Here is a 14,463-nt window from a genome sequence, read left to right as displayed (position 1 = left end):
CTTATCAGCCAATCGGAATTCGACGGACGCCATCTTGGATGACGACATTTAAAGGAACCTCATTCGTAGGGAAGTCATCGTGCCGGATGGATGTTCCGCGTCGGAGGAGCGAAGAAAGAAGATTGAAGATGCCACTTGGAAGAAAACTTCACCCCGATGGAGGACCTCTTCTCTGCCGCTTGATTGAAGACATCGCCAGATGGAAGACTTCTTCTTTGCCGCTTGGATGAAGACATCGACAGATGGAAGACTTCTTCTCTGCTGCTTGATTGAAGACATCGCCCGGATCGGATGAAGAGTTCTGCCCGGCTGGGTGAAGACAAGGTAGGGAGATCTTCAGGGGGGTAGTGTTAGGTGGGGGGTTTGGGTTAGAGTAGGGGTATGTGGGTGGTGGGTTGTAATGTTGGAGGGTTGTATTTTGGATTTTTTTTATAGGCAAAAGAGCTGATTTCTTTGGGGCATGCCCCGCAAAGGCCCTTTTAAGGGCTGGTAAGGTAATAGAGCTGTTAACTTTTGCATTTTAGAATAGGGTAGGGACATTTTTTATTTTGGGGGGCTTTATTATTTTATTAGGGGGCTTAGAATAGGTGTAATTAGCTTAAAAATCTTGTAATCTTTTTTTATTTTTTGTAATTTAGTGTTTGGTTTTTTTTGTAATTTAGTTTAGTTTATTTAATTGTATTTTAGTTTAGATATTTGTTATTAACTATTTAATAGCTATTGTACCTAGTTAAAATAAATACCAAGTTACCTGTAAAATAAATATAAACCCTAAAATAGCTACAATGTAATTATTAATTGCATTGTAGCTATCTTAGGGTTTATTTTATGGGTAAGTATTTAGATTTAAATAGGAATATTTTAATTAATAATATTAATATTAATTAGATTTATTTTAATAAGAATTTAGTTAGGGATGTTAGAGTTAGATAGGGTTATTATACTTAATATATATATAATATAATAACGATATTAACTATATTAACCCTAATATAATTAGGGTTAATATAGTTAATTTATATAATATAATAACTATATTAACTATATTAACCCTAATATAATTAGGGTTAATATAGTTAATATAGCTGGCGGCGGTGTAGGGGGATTAGATTAGGGGTTAATCTATTTAATATAGCTGGCGGCGGTGTAGGGGGATTAGATTAGGGGTTAATTAATTTAATATAGCTGGCGGCGGTATAGGGGGATTAAATTAGGGGTTACGGTAATTAATATAACTGGCGGCGGTGTAGGGGGATTAAATTAGGGGTTAATAATTTTAATATAGCTGGCGGCGGGGTAGGAGCTCACATTAGGGGGTAGGTAATATAGCTGGCGGCGGGGTAGGAGCTCACATTAGGGGGTAGTTAATGTAGGTGGCGGCAGTGTAGCGGGTTCACATTAGGGGGTAGGTAATGTAGGTGGTGGCGGTGTAAGGGGCTCACATTAGGGGGCAGGTAATGTAGCTGGCGATGGTGTAGGGGATCACATTAGGGGGTTATACTTTTAATGTAGGTGGCGGCGGGGTCCGGGAGCGGCGGTTTAGGAGTTAAATACTTTATTAGGGAATGCGGCGGGAATCGCGGTTGACAGGTAGATAGACATTGCGCATGCGTTAGGTGTTAGGTTTTATTTAGCAACTAGTTTAGGGAGTTACGGGGCTCCAATAGACAGCGTAAGGCTTACTACGGCTGCATTTTGTGGCGAGGTGAAAATGGAGTAAGATTTCTCCATTTTCGCCACGTAAGTCATGTGGTTATCTATTAATTTAAAATATCTCTACTTTCTTCTAAATATAATATACTAAATCTCTATTGTGAAACCACTAAAACCAACACAGATAAATTGTGAAAATAAACTATATGAGGATCCTCCATTATTTGTCAAACAGTTTATTTAGGAATCAATATATGTTAATAATAAGATAAATATTTACAGGTATATATATATATATATATATATCAATCTATTTTACAGATACAGTCCACATTTTAAGATACAGGGCAACTTTTCTAAACTAACCCCAATTGTGCTACACAGAATATTATCCCAGAAATACTTAGCCAGATTCTCTGTGTCCAACATCATCCATCTTTACAGCATGCCCAGGATACAAAAGAGAGGGGCAGAGGCTCTGGTGTTACAATATTTTATAACCCAATTCAAAAGGGAGTGGCTTATCAAATGCCACTCTAAAAGACCAATGGGAGTGTCTATAGTTCAGAGAGAAAGGTGTACCTGGGGGAAGGGATCCCAATAACAGCTAAGTGAATATCCCAGTGATAAAATGTCACCACATTCCCTCACTTTTTCTTCTCCTATGTTGCCCCGTTTTCTAGTTATCCCCACTAGTACAGAAGAACACAGTGGGAGCGAAAACCTTACAGGAGAAATTCTCCCACCATCCCTTCGGAATAATTCCCTCGGCGATATGAGCTCTTCTGTACTTTCCTAGGACTGTCAATTCCTAATCTAACTTTATACAATTCATTAGAAAAAATAATTTAAAATTATACATAGAAACACAAAATCCTATGCTAAACCCCATTAGCAACATTTATACAATGGTCTTAAATATTGGGAAAAGTTCATGTATGAGTGTGTGAGTGTGGGTACACTAGATGGGTATGCGTGTAGTAAAATCTTTATTAAGAAAGTGTGAATTGTGCCTGTAAAACAAAAGTTATAATGGTTCACTGAAGTTCTTTGTTGTCATCTTTTGGCATCTGGTCCTTGCTTTTGGCATCTGGTCCTTGCTTTTGCTTTACCAAATCTCTCTCTTTGAACCACTTTGTTTTTTTCCAAGACCCTCAAAGGAATGAAAAAAAGATTAAAACCGGGCATATATTTACTTCACACTACAACACTCCATCTGCAGTAGAAACCACATTCACAGTTATTAACTTCAAGTTGGAAAGTGCCTCTGTTATTGCATCATCCCACTCGCACCCTTACTTAACTTATGTTGCTTGATTTATATGATTATTTACCCCTTTATGCTATATATATATATATATATATATATATATATATATATATATATATATATATATATATATATATATAATTATTTTGGCCTAATGCACCATTTTACATCTCCATTGTGATACATTATACTTATTTAATTTGTCCAACGCCACCATCATAGCTTCATGGTAAGATCAGTCCTGAAGACACCTGAAAAACAACAATCTATAATATGTGTTATTGGGGAAAAACTGGAAGGAAAGGTGAGAAGCCTTCTATCTTCATTGGTTTTCTTCCTGCAAGATAAGACTTCAGACAGTTTACATAGAAATGGTATTGCATGTGGCCTCCCAAAACTAATCACAATGGAGGTATCTGTTATTGTTTTTTTAGAAAGAGAATGCATCAATTAACTATACATTCTTAATATTGGCATTTAAAACGTAATAATGAAAAACACTTAAAATTATTAATTGAACTTAAAACTAAAGTACACATTACACGATACAAATGTACTGCAAACAAATATGCTTATAAAAAAAAATATGAATGATTTAATTTGAGCCCTCCAGCTCTGTCAGTTGCTTCTTTAGAAACCCAATTTGATCTCTCATTCTCCTGTTTTTTTGTTTGAGTTCCCAATAACTTAAGTTGGCCTTATTGTTTATCTCATTTGACCTCAGCCTCCAATTTTCTCCTCTGTTAATATCGCCATTTAAATTCCTGTCTCTCCAGTTTTCTGTATTTGATGCTCTACTATTCTGATATCCACAAACATTCCTTCTATTACCCCTCTCTGATTCCTGCCTGTGAATATTCAGATTATTCTCCATTGACTGCTTCACTGCAGAATTTGCCTTAATGGTGTATGGGTGATAATTCCACCACTTCTCAGCTCTAGTGAGCACCATATGTAGGTTTGTGGAGTTTGGATCATACAGCTTTACAAACTCCTGACATTTTCTGGGGAGAGCTTCAAGTACCCTCTGTATGTGAGCTGGTGACCCCCAGACCATTTGGGTCTGTGGCTGGCGCAGCACACACCAAAATAAAACTCTTTTTGCTACTTCAAATGGCCCATCTAGTGGTCTCATGGTAATTTCACTAATCTCTTTCTCTAGACTAGTAAAATTGAAAAAGGTTTTAGCTATCCTGCCAGCCTGATCACATATACTTGAATTAAATCCTAATAACCTGTTGGCATAGGGGCCCATGGCATCTTGAAGCAATTCGGTCCATTCCGGCATGCTCATACCTAATTTTATGGCTTTTTCAGTTCCCTTGTGAAACCAATGTGAAAAGTTATTAAAGCTGTTTGTGGGGATTGTGCCCCACCATTTCTTAAAAATGTCTTTATCTGCTACAGTCATTGGCCTAGTCTGATTTGAAAAACCTGTAGGAACTTTCAGGTTGTTAAAATTCTCAGAAATTATGACAGGGGCAATTGGAACCGAACTTGGGTTTTTAGTGGGGCCCATTTGCATTTTATCTTGTTTTACTAATTGTTTTGGCTCTTTCCTTTGTGGCAGTAAGTTATCACTATCTGCATTGTTCCCAGAAATATCACTAATTATTTTTTCTTTTTGTTCAATTTTCATCTGTAACTCAGTAATTTTGTTTGAGTATTCGTTACTGATGTGTTCTGTTGATTTTAATTTTCGTTGTAATTTACTGATCTGTATGGTGTTAGTTAAAGCAGAAAGCTTAATACAATCTCTGTCAGTCTGTGTGTTATCTAACTTTAATTTAATGTCTTTATTTTGCTCTGTAAATTCTCCAATAATGTCCGTTAATCTCTTTATAGTTGAAATCACTGCCTGTGCTATCATACATTTTCTTTTATTATTATTCATCTTTGTAAGAGTTAATACCTGTGTTAGTATATCTAAAACACTTTCACACTTGTTGTTTTTAGCTTCTGGGATGAGGAATGGACCATTATATTTATGAATGTAATTGTTAAAGTAATCACAGATTTCCTGTGAAATATAGTTTTTTCCAGACATTTTTAACAGATAGCCGTTAGAACTAAAATAATAAAAAAAAAAAAAATTCTATATATATTATATACTAGAATAGTGTGTCTCTCACAGCATAGTAGTTTTTTTTTTTTTTAAATGTTAACACAGGATGTACAAGATACCATTGAGATGCTAATTTTACACAACAAAGGACATAGCAGTTAAGCCATGTAGAAGGGTAGGAATTAGATCTGTTATAAGCAGGTCAGCATTCCAGCAGAGGTGGTAATATAGTTAAATTTAGTTTTTCTAACCACTGCTGATTATTCTTTATTTTAAATCTGGGGAACAGACTATTGTGTGTCTCTCACAGCATAGTTTGCCAGACTATTTTAACTGCCCCAAATGCAAGGAATTATAATCTCTATAGGGCAATGAAACTAAACAGAAATTAAGCAGAACAAAATTAAAAAATTAAATATTGTTCTCTTTTAAAAGGTGTGAACCATCAATAATACTAACCTAAATAAAATAAATGAACAAAGCAAAGCAAGGAATCCTTTTTACTGATATTTTCCCAAATTGAGGAAAAAATTATAAAAATATTTTAAGTACAGGAAGATTCTATAGAACTTCTAAATGCTAATTTCAACTGTAGTTTTGGTTCCAGGATCTGCTCCAAACACAGGAAATGCAAATTTTTAACTTTGTTACCCAAAACAAAGCTTAATTAAACTGTAATTTCTTAACTTTAAAGTCTACACAATTTCCCATACAATTCAGAATTAAATTTATGTATAGGGCAAGCTACAGCTCTGGGTGTAACACATTCACAGAAATGAATCCTTTGTAAAAAGAAATAAATAAAAAAAACCTTACTGTTGGCAGCTATTACATAGTACTGTAAAGCTTTTGTTTGTAAAAACATTTAGATGGGACCAACACAACACATGTCTCTAAAATTCATTAGAAAACTGATAGAAAACTGTCTCAACAATAAAAGTATCCAGTTTCCAAAAACAAGAAAAATACAAGAGTTAAAGGGACAGTCTAGTATAATCAACTTCACAATTTACTTCCATCATCAAACTTGCTTTTTTTCTCTTGGTATTCTAAGTTGAAGCCAAACATAGGTAGGCTCATATGCTGATTTCTAAGCCTTTTAGGGTTGCCTCTTATCACATGCTTTTTTTTTAAATCTCTTTTCAACACAAACACAGAGATAACACTGTGGGGGTTATTTAAGATTTAGTAAGCTACAAACAGCAGGCCTGCTGAAACCAACCATTATTTGCTTCCCCTATGCAAAAATGCAAATTTATACAGACCAGAAATACAGGTTTTTTAAAGCCATGCTTTTCTTGAGACATACAACAGGCCTTTGAAAACCAACCACTATTTGCGCTTTTTAAATAAAGTACTGCATGCAAAAACTTTGCTATAAAACATCAAATCTACATTTACTGCAGTTAAATTTAAAATAAAATCAACATGCATTTGATTCCTGCAAAACTAAATGGCATATGGATTCGTCTACAACTTCGTGGTCGCCAAAATGTGGTTATCTATTAATTTAAAATATCTCTACTTTCTTCTAAATATAATATACTAAATCTCTATGGTGAAACCACTAAAACCAACACAGATAAATTGTGAAAATAAACTATATGAGGATCCTCCATTATTTGTCAAACAGTTTATTTAGGAATCAATATATGTTAATAATAAGATAAATATTTACAGGTATATATATATATATCAATCTATTTTACAGATACAGTCCACATTTTAAGATACAGGGCAACTTTTCTAAACTAACCCCAATTGTGCTACACAGAATATTATCCCAGAAATACTTAGCCAGATTCTCTGTGTCCAACATCATCCATCTTTACAGCATGCCCAGGATACAAAAGAGAGGGGCAGAGGCTCTGGTGTTACAATATTTTATAACCCAATTCAAAAGGGAGTGGCTTATCAAATGCCACTCAAAAAGACCAATGGGAGTGTCTATAGTTCAGAGAGAAAGGTGTACCTGGGGGAAGGGATCCCAATAACAGCTAAGTGAATATTCCAGTGATAAAATGTCACCACAAGTCCTTACGCTGTATATTGGATACCAAACTGCGCGGGTTTGGTATACCTGCCTATGGCCCAAAAAACTACGGGCGACGGCAGAAATATACGAGCGTAACTTCTAGGTTATGCCGTATAAAGGATACCAAACCCACACAAAATTCGGCGTCGCCGACTTTTGCGGGCGACGCTGCATATCGGATCGGGCCTCATATATTCTTGAATTTTATATTTATATAAACAAAAACAGAAAACACCTTAAGGAGTCATCGTGTTTAATAAGTTCTTGAAAAGAAGAACAAATAATAAAATTTGAACTTTCCTCTTCTTTTCATTCTATTATTAACCAACTCCCCTCTTACATAACATTACTCAGATATTCCATATTTTTAAATGGTTTCATAATATGTAATTGGACCTCTTGTGGTAGAGTCTGTATGAAAGACGTCAATTGTAAAATAATAAATTTTCTACCTAGAAGAATAATTATGTTTTTAAAATGAACATTCACTGAGCCACTATATTGATATCCTCTCATTATACCAATTATTGCAGACTCTTGCACGTCTATATTAATAGTACATATATTATTTATCTAGAAAATAATTTTGAACCAGAAATGTTTCACTTGAGATAGCTCTAAAAGTAATGACAGATATGTGGGTTAATAAAACATATTTTTCACAAGTATTAGCTATATCCCACCAATTTGAGTAAAATATGCTTGGTGTAGAACTTAAGTGCTTTCATAGGATTAGCTCATAACACTGTTTTATATACTCTATACTTTTGAATAATCACTTGATAAACTGGGTATATTTAACTTCTCTAGTCCACTTCTCTATAAACTCTCCTTTCTGACAATAATTTATCCCATTAAATAATTGTTTATATACGTGTGAAATGTAAATTTACTACTGATTCTGTTCAGAACTGACTGTCTAAAGATATTATTGTACTACTTATCTTAACATTAGATTTAATACTCCATTATTTACATTTATTAAAAGGGGAAGTTGAATACATATCAATAAAAATGGGATTACCTTGTATAGGTAAAAAGGGTATTTTATTTTCTATCTTAAACAACTGATTTATTTATTTTTCCCAGCTAAAATGGTGTTTCTTAGAAAATGGTTCTGTTGATAAATTTTGATAATTTGTTATAAGCAAGACCATAACATTTTTAATGAGGTATAACCTATTAACTTTTGTTATATGTAAGATAATGTAAAATGTTTCCCATCTGTAATCCATTTGAGGATACTTTTCTATAAAATGGCCTAGTAGCATGAATCATATGTATAAATACATATAAAGCTTTTTAAATATTATCCTTGGTTTCCCTCCATTTCATAAAAAGTCTATTCAATATTATCACATATTTTCTCTTTAACATAAATGGCAAATTCTGTAAATGATAAAATAGCTCAGAAAAAAAAAAAAAAATGTTATCATAATTGTACATGTTAAAATGAAACATATGTGCCTAGGTAAAGTTTTTAGTTCTGAATTTTTGACAGATTCCTAGTCATCAGAATTTTGTTAAACAGTGCGTTCAGTTCAGCCAAATATTCGGATAAGAATTTTGTTCGACACAAAATTTGTTACATTGCATTAAAGCCTATGGGAAACTCTCAGAACAATCCAAAGATTCATTGCTAACTCGGACTTCAAAATATACAGGAACTACAGGAATTTACAAAGAAAATTCAAACAATAAATCAAAATTAAAAGCATTACAACAATCTTTCCACATTATATTTCTTTTCATTCAACCCTCTCATTTTTTTTTCTCTTTCAAATCCCATATACTAAAGTACCCACATTGTTCACTTTCTTACACATCTGCTCCATAACAAGTTAGTAGTTACAATAGTTAGCTTGGGGAATCAATTCAAAGAAGGGGAGGAGTAGGAGAGGCAGAAAGAACAGGCAGCACAGTTACTAAACTAGGTGGGCCTGACAGTACATAAACCTTAAAAATACACGTCCAAGTGAGGATAAGGGCAAACACGTGCCTAAAGCCCCTTGGACACAGTGGCCAGCAGTTCCCTGAAGATATAGCATTGACGGATGATGACCACCACAGAGAAGGATGGGAAAACATTTAAAAATTAATATGTTTTAAAGCTAAGGGCAGGGTAACCTTTGTTTGGAATATTACATTTAAAAAATGCCATTTGCTCCATGAGCTGTGGACACATTTGTGTACACTAAGTGTTAAGTATATTACCAGTTAATAGAAACACTTGCTCACTTTGCACTGTGGTTTTGGACAAGAGAGGAGATTCTGGCAGTAGCTGCAGAGTTACTGGACTAGGTAGATAGCCCTAACATTACATAAACCTCAAAAATATGCATCCAAGACAGGAGGACAAGGACGTGCTTAGAGACCCTTAGACACAGCAGGTAACAGGTTATCATGATTTTTTACTTTAACTGATGATGACCACCACAGAGTAGGAAGGACAGGATCAGACGTGGCAGCAGTAGTAGCAGGCAGCAGAGTCACTGGGCTAGGTAGGCCTGACGATACATAAACCTCAACAATACACCTCCAGGGGAGGGGAGGGAAAACGCTTGCCTACAGTCCCTTGAATACAGTGGATAGCAGTTCCCTGAGGATTTGGCATTGATCGAAGATGACCACCCAGAGCAAGGAGGGCAGGAGCAGGAGTGGCAGCAGCAGGCAGCAGAGATAATGAAATAGATAGGTAGGCCTGATATTACATAAACCTAAAAAATAAACATCCAAGGGAGAAAGAAGGCAACACGTGCCTAGAGCATTTTGGACACAGAGACTAGCAGTTCACTGAGGATTTAGCATTGTTGGATGATAACCACCACAGAGCAGAAAAGGCAGGAGCAAAAGTGGAAAATATTTCAAAATTAATCTGTTCCAAAGCTAAGGACGGGGTAATCTTTATTTGTAATATTAAATTTGAGAAATGCCATTTGTTCCATGAGCTGCAGAGACATTTGTGAGTGCTGAGGGTTTAGTATATTACCAGTTAATGAAAACAATTGCTCACTTTGCACAGCTGGAATGTATCTTGGAGCAGCAGAGGGATATCCATGCTATAGCTTCTGATTAATACTTTGGCATTGGGAGTCCATTAGACAGAGAAAAGTGGACCATGATTGGACGAGTTTCACCTAGTAGTTATGTCTTGCTTAAGACAGTGCTGGGGAAACTCTGCTTTCTTCTATTCCTGCTTAAGGAGCTGACTGGCTTGAACACTGTGGTGGAAGTGGCCTACAATCCATCTGTGCCATTCAAGGAAACTTGCTTCAGAAATAGCAGCCTTTACCTCCAGGTGGATGATGCAAGCCGAGCATCACAAACTGATAAATTCACCCTCAAAGACCACCTTTGCCATATTGGGTGTTCCTTCGGTGACAACAAATCCTATTTCCACCTTGGTGCCTGCCCTCTCTCCTACTCACTGTGCCACCATCTTTCTAAGAGAGTGCAATATATTTTCAGTGGTATTCTGCTTATCTAGTACCGCGGCATGGAGGAGGAATGATGGTTAACCCTGCTCTGACCGGAGCTGCCTGCCGGTGCACCACCACTAGCAGTACCACTACCCTTATCCTCATCACATACCCTGGGCTACCACCAGTGTGCCTTCAGGGAGAGAAATACATGATGGCCTCTAGAAGCACTCCATAAGTCAGTGTTAAAGTGCACCGACTGTCCAAATGCCTTCGCCAGCTCCTCTTTAAAAACAGCAATTCAAGATTGGTATAGTGAGTGGACTTCGCTCCTGCTGAAAGTGCTGCATGAAGGGAGGTAGTAGTGGGGAGCAGCTGCTTCCATCAACTGCTTGGAAGGCTCTCCTTTCAAGCATGGTGAAGGAAACATTAGTGACAGCTATCAGCTGATCTGTCAGATGGGTTAATTTTCTGAACTGCTGCGTGGACATCCTCCTAGTGTGAAATCCCCCAAAATCCCTTAGTGTGGGTTGAACATGTCATTGTGATGTTGAAGGTGGTACCTGACTGCCATCAATACTGTGTCCCCTGTCCTGACTACTACTATTAGTGCTGCTCCTATTAGGTGTTATTTTCAGCTGTGAGAAAGTTGCACTCTTGCTGCTGCTGGCTCGAATTCTTCCCTCAATAACTCAGCCTTGTGGTGTGTGCTGAGATATTGGTTCATCACAGAGCTGGTGAGATGACCTAACACTCTCCCACGGCTAACCTCTTTGCCCCACAATTTGAACTTAGAAAATCGGTTATTTTCAATAATAATAAAGTGGTGCCAAACTGCGATGTGAAGACGTTTCTGCCTCTGCCCTACCTTCTGCCACTGTTGAGGTCTCCCTTGCCAGAGTTTATATGAGTGTAACTGTACTTTTAAGTGTATTTATGTTGAGTTTAATGCAACTATTTTCTTCCCTTACCCTTTACGTGAGCTTTCAAGTTGAGCTAATCCAACGAGCGTAAATCACGATTGCACTCAAGTGAATGTGTTAAAAGACTATTAAAAACCTGACATCACTCATGCACAACAGTTAGCACGCCACTCGTAATCTATCCCTAAATGGGCAATTAATTGGAATAAGCTAAAAATGTTTCTGCACACATAGGGGCTCGCCGGAAACCGTTAAGTCTTAAGACCACTGCTCCTTAACTCGTCCGCTACCTGTGAGACGGTGGACAGCAATCCGCCCGATTGGCTGTGAATCTGCAGATGGCAGCATTGCACAAGCAGTTCACAAGAACTGCTTGTGCAATGTTAAATGCAGACAGAGTACGCTGTTAGCATTTAGCGATGCAGGGTGGACATGATTCGCTGTCTGGGGTATGATAAATCTTCCCCAAAGATTCAAGGAACATAAAAACCACATTTTTCTTTCAGGATTCAGATAGAATATGCAATCTTAAACAACTTTCCAATTTACTTCTATTATCAATTTTTCTTCTTTTTTGTTATCCTTTGTTGAAAAGTAGAAATGTAAGCTCAGGAGTGTGCACGTGTCTGCATCACTATATGGCAGCAGTTTTGCAACAATGTTGTACATTAGCAAAAGTAAGCATCAGAAAAAATGTATAACAGGAGCACCAAGTATATGGATAAAAAAATCAAACTTTATTTAGAACATAAAGGGTATCTTAACCCCTGGGTAAGAACATACATGTATAGTAGTCAAACAGATGAAAAAGGCTGACCGGTTTCGGCTGTTGCCTTACTCCTAGCCTGCTTAAAACTGTCTAGCAGTTCTCTGATTTAAAAACCATCATCTGAAATCCTATTGGTTCAAAAATCCACACCCCTCATTGTAACTCCCTTCAGCTTAAATCAATTAACCCTCCTTTTCAACACAGCTGTGCTTGTCTAATTGCTCAACATTACAAAATTGATTACTAAGACTATATTTCTAACCTTCTATTTGTCACTAATATTCAATATTCAATAAGAGCCAAACAGTGGAAACATGGAGGAAACTATTCAATGAGTCTATTAAACATGCATTTTACATCACTGTGTAAGAAAACTGTCTTGGAGCTTGAACCGCTTTATATATAGACATATGTATAGACATTAGTATTGTATATTTTAGTGATTATCCTGTCTTTTTAAACAGCTCTCACATCTCCTACCTCAAAGCGGTTCCTGTTTCTTTATATTCATCTTAGACCGCCTATGATATTGTGGGAATAAGTGTATTGTGCTTCAAAATCTGTATTCGTTCGTAATTACTGTTTACTACTAGAAGCTATTAACAAATCCCTATTGGTCAGTAATGTGTATGTCAGCCAATCCGGTGTGGTCTACCAAACCCCAGTGCATTGCAAGGAGTCTAGAAGGTAGCTATAGGTCTCTGCTTACTGGATCCTGATTGGTCGAATATCGTATGTATGCGCCAATCAAAACGTAGCCTGTCACAACACCACATCGCTGTCAACCGTCAGATGTTCAGTCTCTGCTCTCTCATGTTATTATTACTATGTGTTCATGACTCGTGAACAATGGAATGTATTTATATATTGTGAGCGTGCTTGTCAGTTAGGGTGTAAATCCCCACTTATATTAAAGTCGTTAGAGCCGGATGGGCTAAAGTTGGGGGAAAATTTTCTTATATTTAAATTCAAAGAATATTACCTTTGTTATAATGTACTTTAAGAACCACAATTCAAGTTAATAAATAAATACACTATATAAAGGGCCAAGAATGTTTATGCTTTAACTATGTGCTTATTTGTAGTAGATATCTTAAATAAGTAGTGAATTCTTATTTGCTATTTTAAGTGTATTTAACCTAAATTTATTCTGATCTATTATACTTAGCATCAAAATGAGCTGCTTATTAAATTTAAAGGGTGTCACCTTTGTTATAATGTACTTTTAAGAACCACAATTCAAGTAAATAAATGAATGCACTATATAAAGGGCCAAGTGTGTTTATGCTTTAACTATGTGCTTATTAGTAGTAGATATCTTACATAAGTAGTGAATTCTTATTTACTATTTTAAGTGTATTTAACCTAAATTTATTCTGATCTATTATACTTAGCATCAAAATGAGCTGCTTATTATCAAGGACCTTGGGTGGTTGTACACTATCTATGTATTTAACCTTAGTTACCTCTGACAAATACCCTCGTTCAAACCATGAATGAGCTACTTCTTACCAAGAACCTGGAGTGTTTGTGCTTTATTTATGTATTTATATCTTGGTAAATATTCTCAATGCATAGGTAAATGTTCCTAGTACATAGGTAAAATTAGGTTTACATATTAAGTGTATTGTGACCTAACTTCCTCTGATGAATATAGTGTTGTTCCAAATGTAAACTACCAAAAATTAATGAGGTCAAATTCTGAATTGAGGCCGTCTGGAATCCTCGTTTTTAAACGAAAGATCCAGAAGGCCTCTCTTTCGCCTAATTTGCGGGTTCTGTCCCCCCCTTTTGTCTGGACTGGTACCTTCTCTATAATGGTCCAAGAAAAGAAAGAATTATCTTTGTTGTGTGTAATCGAAAAATGTTTAATAAGTGGCGTTGTGAGAACCCCTGCCTTGATGTCCGCTAGATGTTCTTTTATCCGTACCCTGGCTTCCCTTGTCGTGAGGCCTACATACTGGAGGGCACAGTGGGTGCATGAAATCAAATACACTACAAAGGTAGACCTACAGTTGAGACATAAATTCTTCTGAAAGTGTTCCCCCGTAACCAGAGAGCTGAAGGAGTCCCCTATAGTAACTTTCTCGCAAGCTTTGCAGGATAAATGGTTGCACCTATAGGTCCCATTTAATCTCAACCAGGAGGACCCATCCGTCTGTTCCTTCCTCAATCTTGTGGGTGCAATTATATTGCCTATTGTTCTGTTTCTTTTGTATGTAGACCTGATGCCCTCAGATACTGTCTCCTTTAGAGCATCATCTGCTGACAAAAGATGGTAATTATTTCTAATGATCTGACATATTTGTGTGTACTGCTGTGAATATTC

This window comes from Bombina bombina, chromosome 4, assembly GCF_027579735.1.
Source record: "Bombina bombina isolate aBomBom1 chromosome 4, aBomBom1.pri, whole genome shotgun sequence".
NCBI lineage: Eukaryota > Metazoa > Chordata > Amphibia > Anura > Bombinatoridae > Bombina > Bombina bombina.
This window is presented reverse-complemented; position numbering follows the sequence as displayed.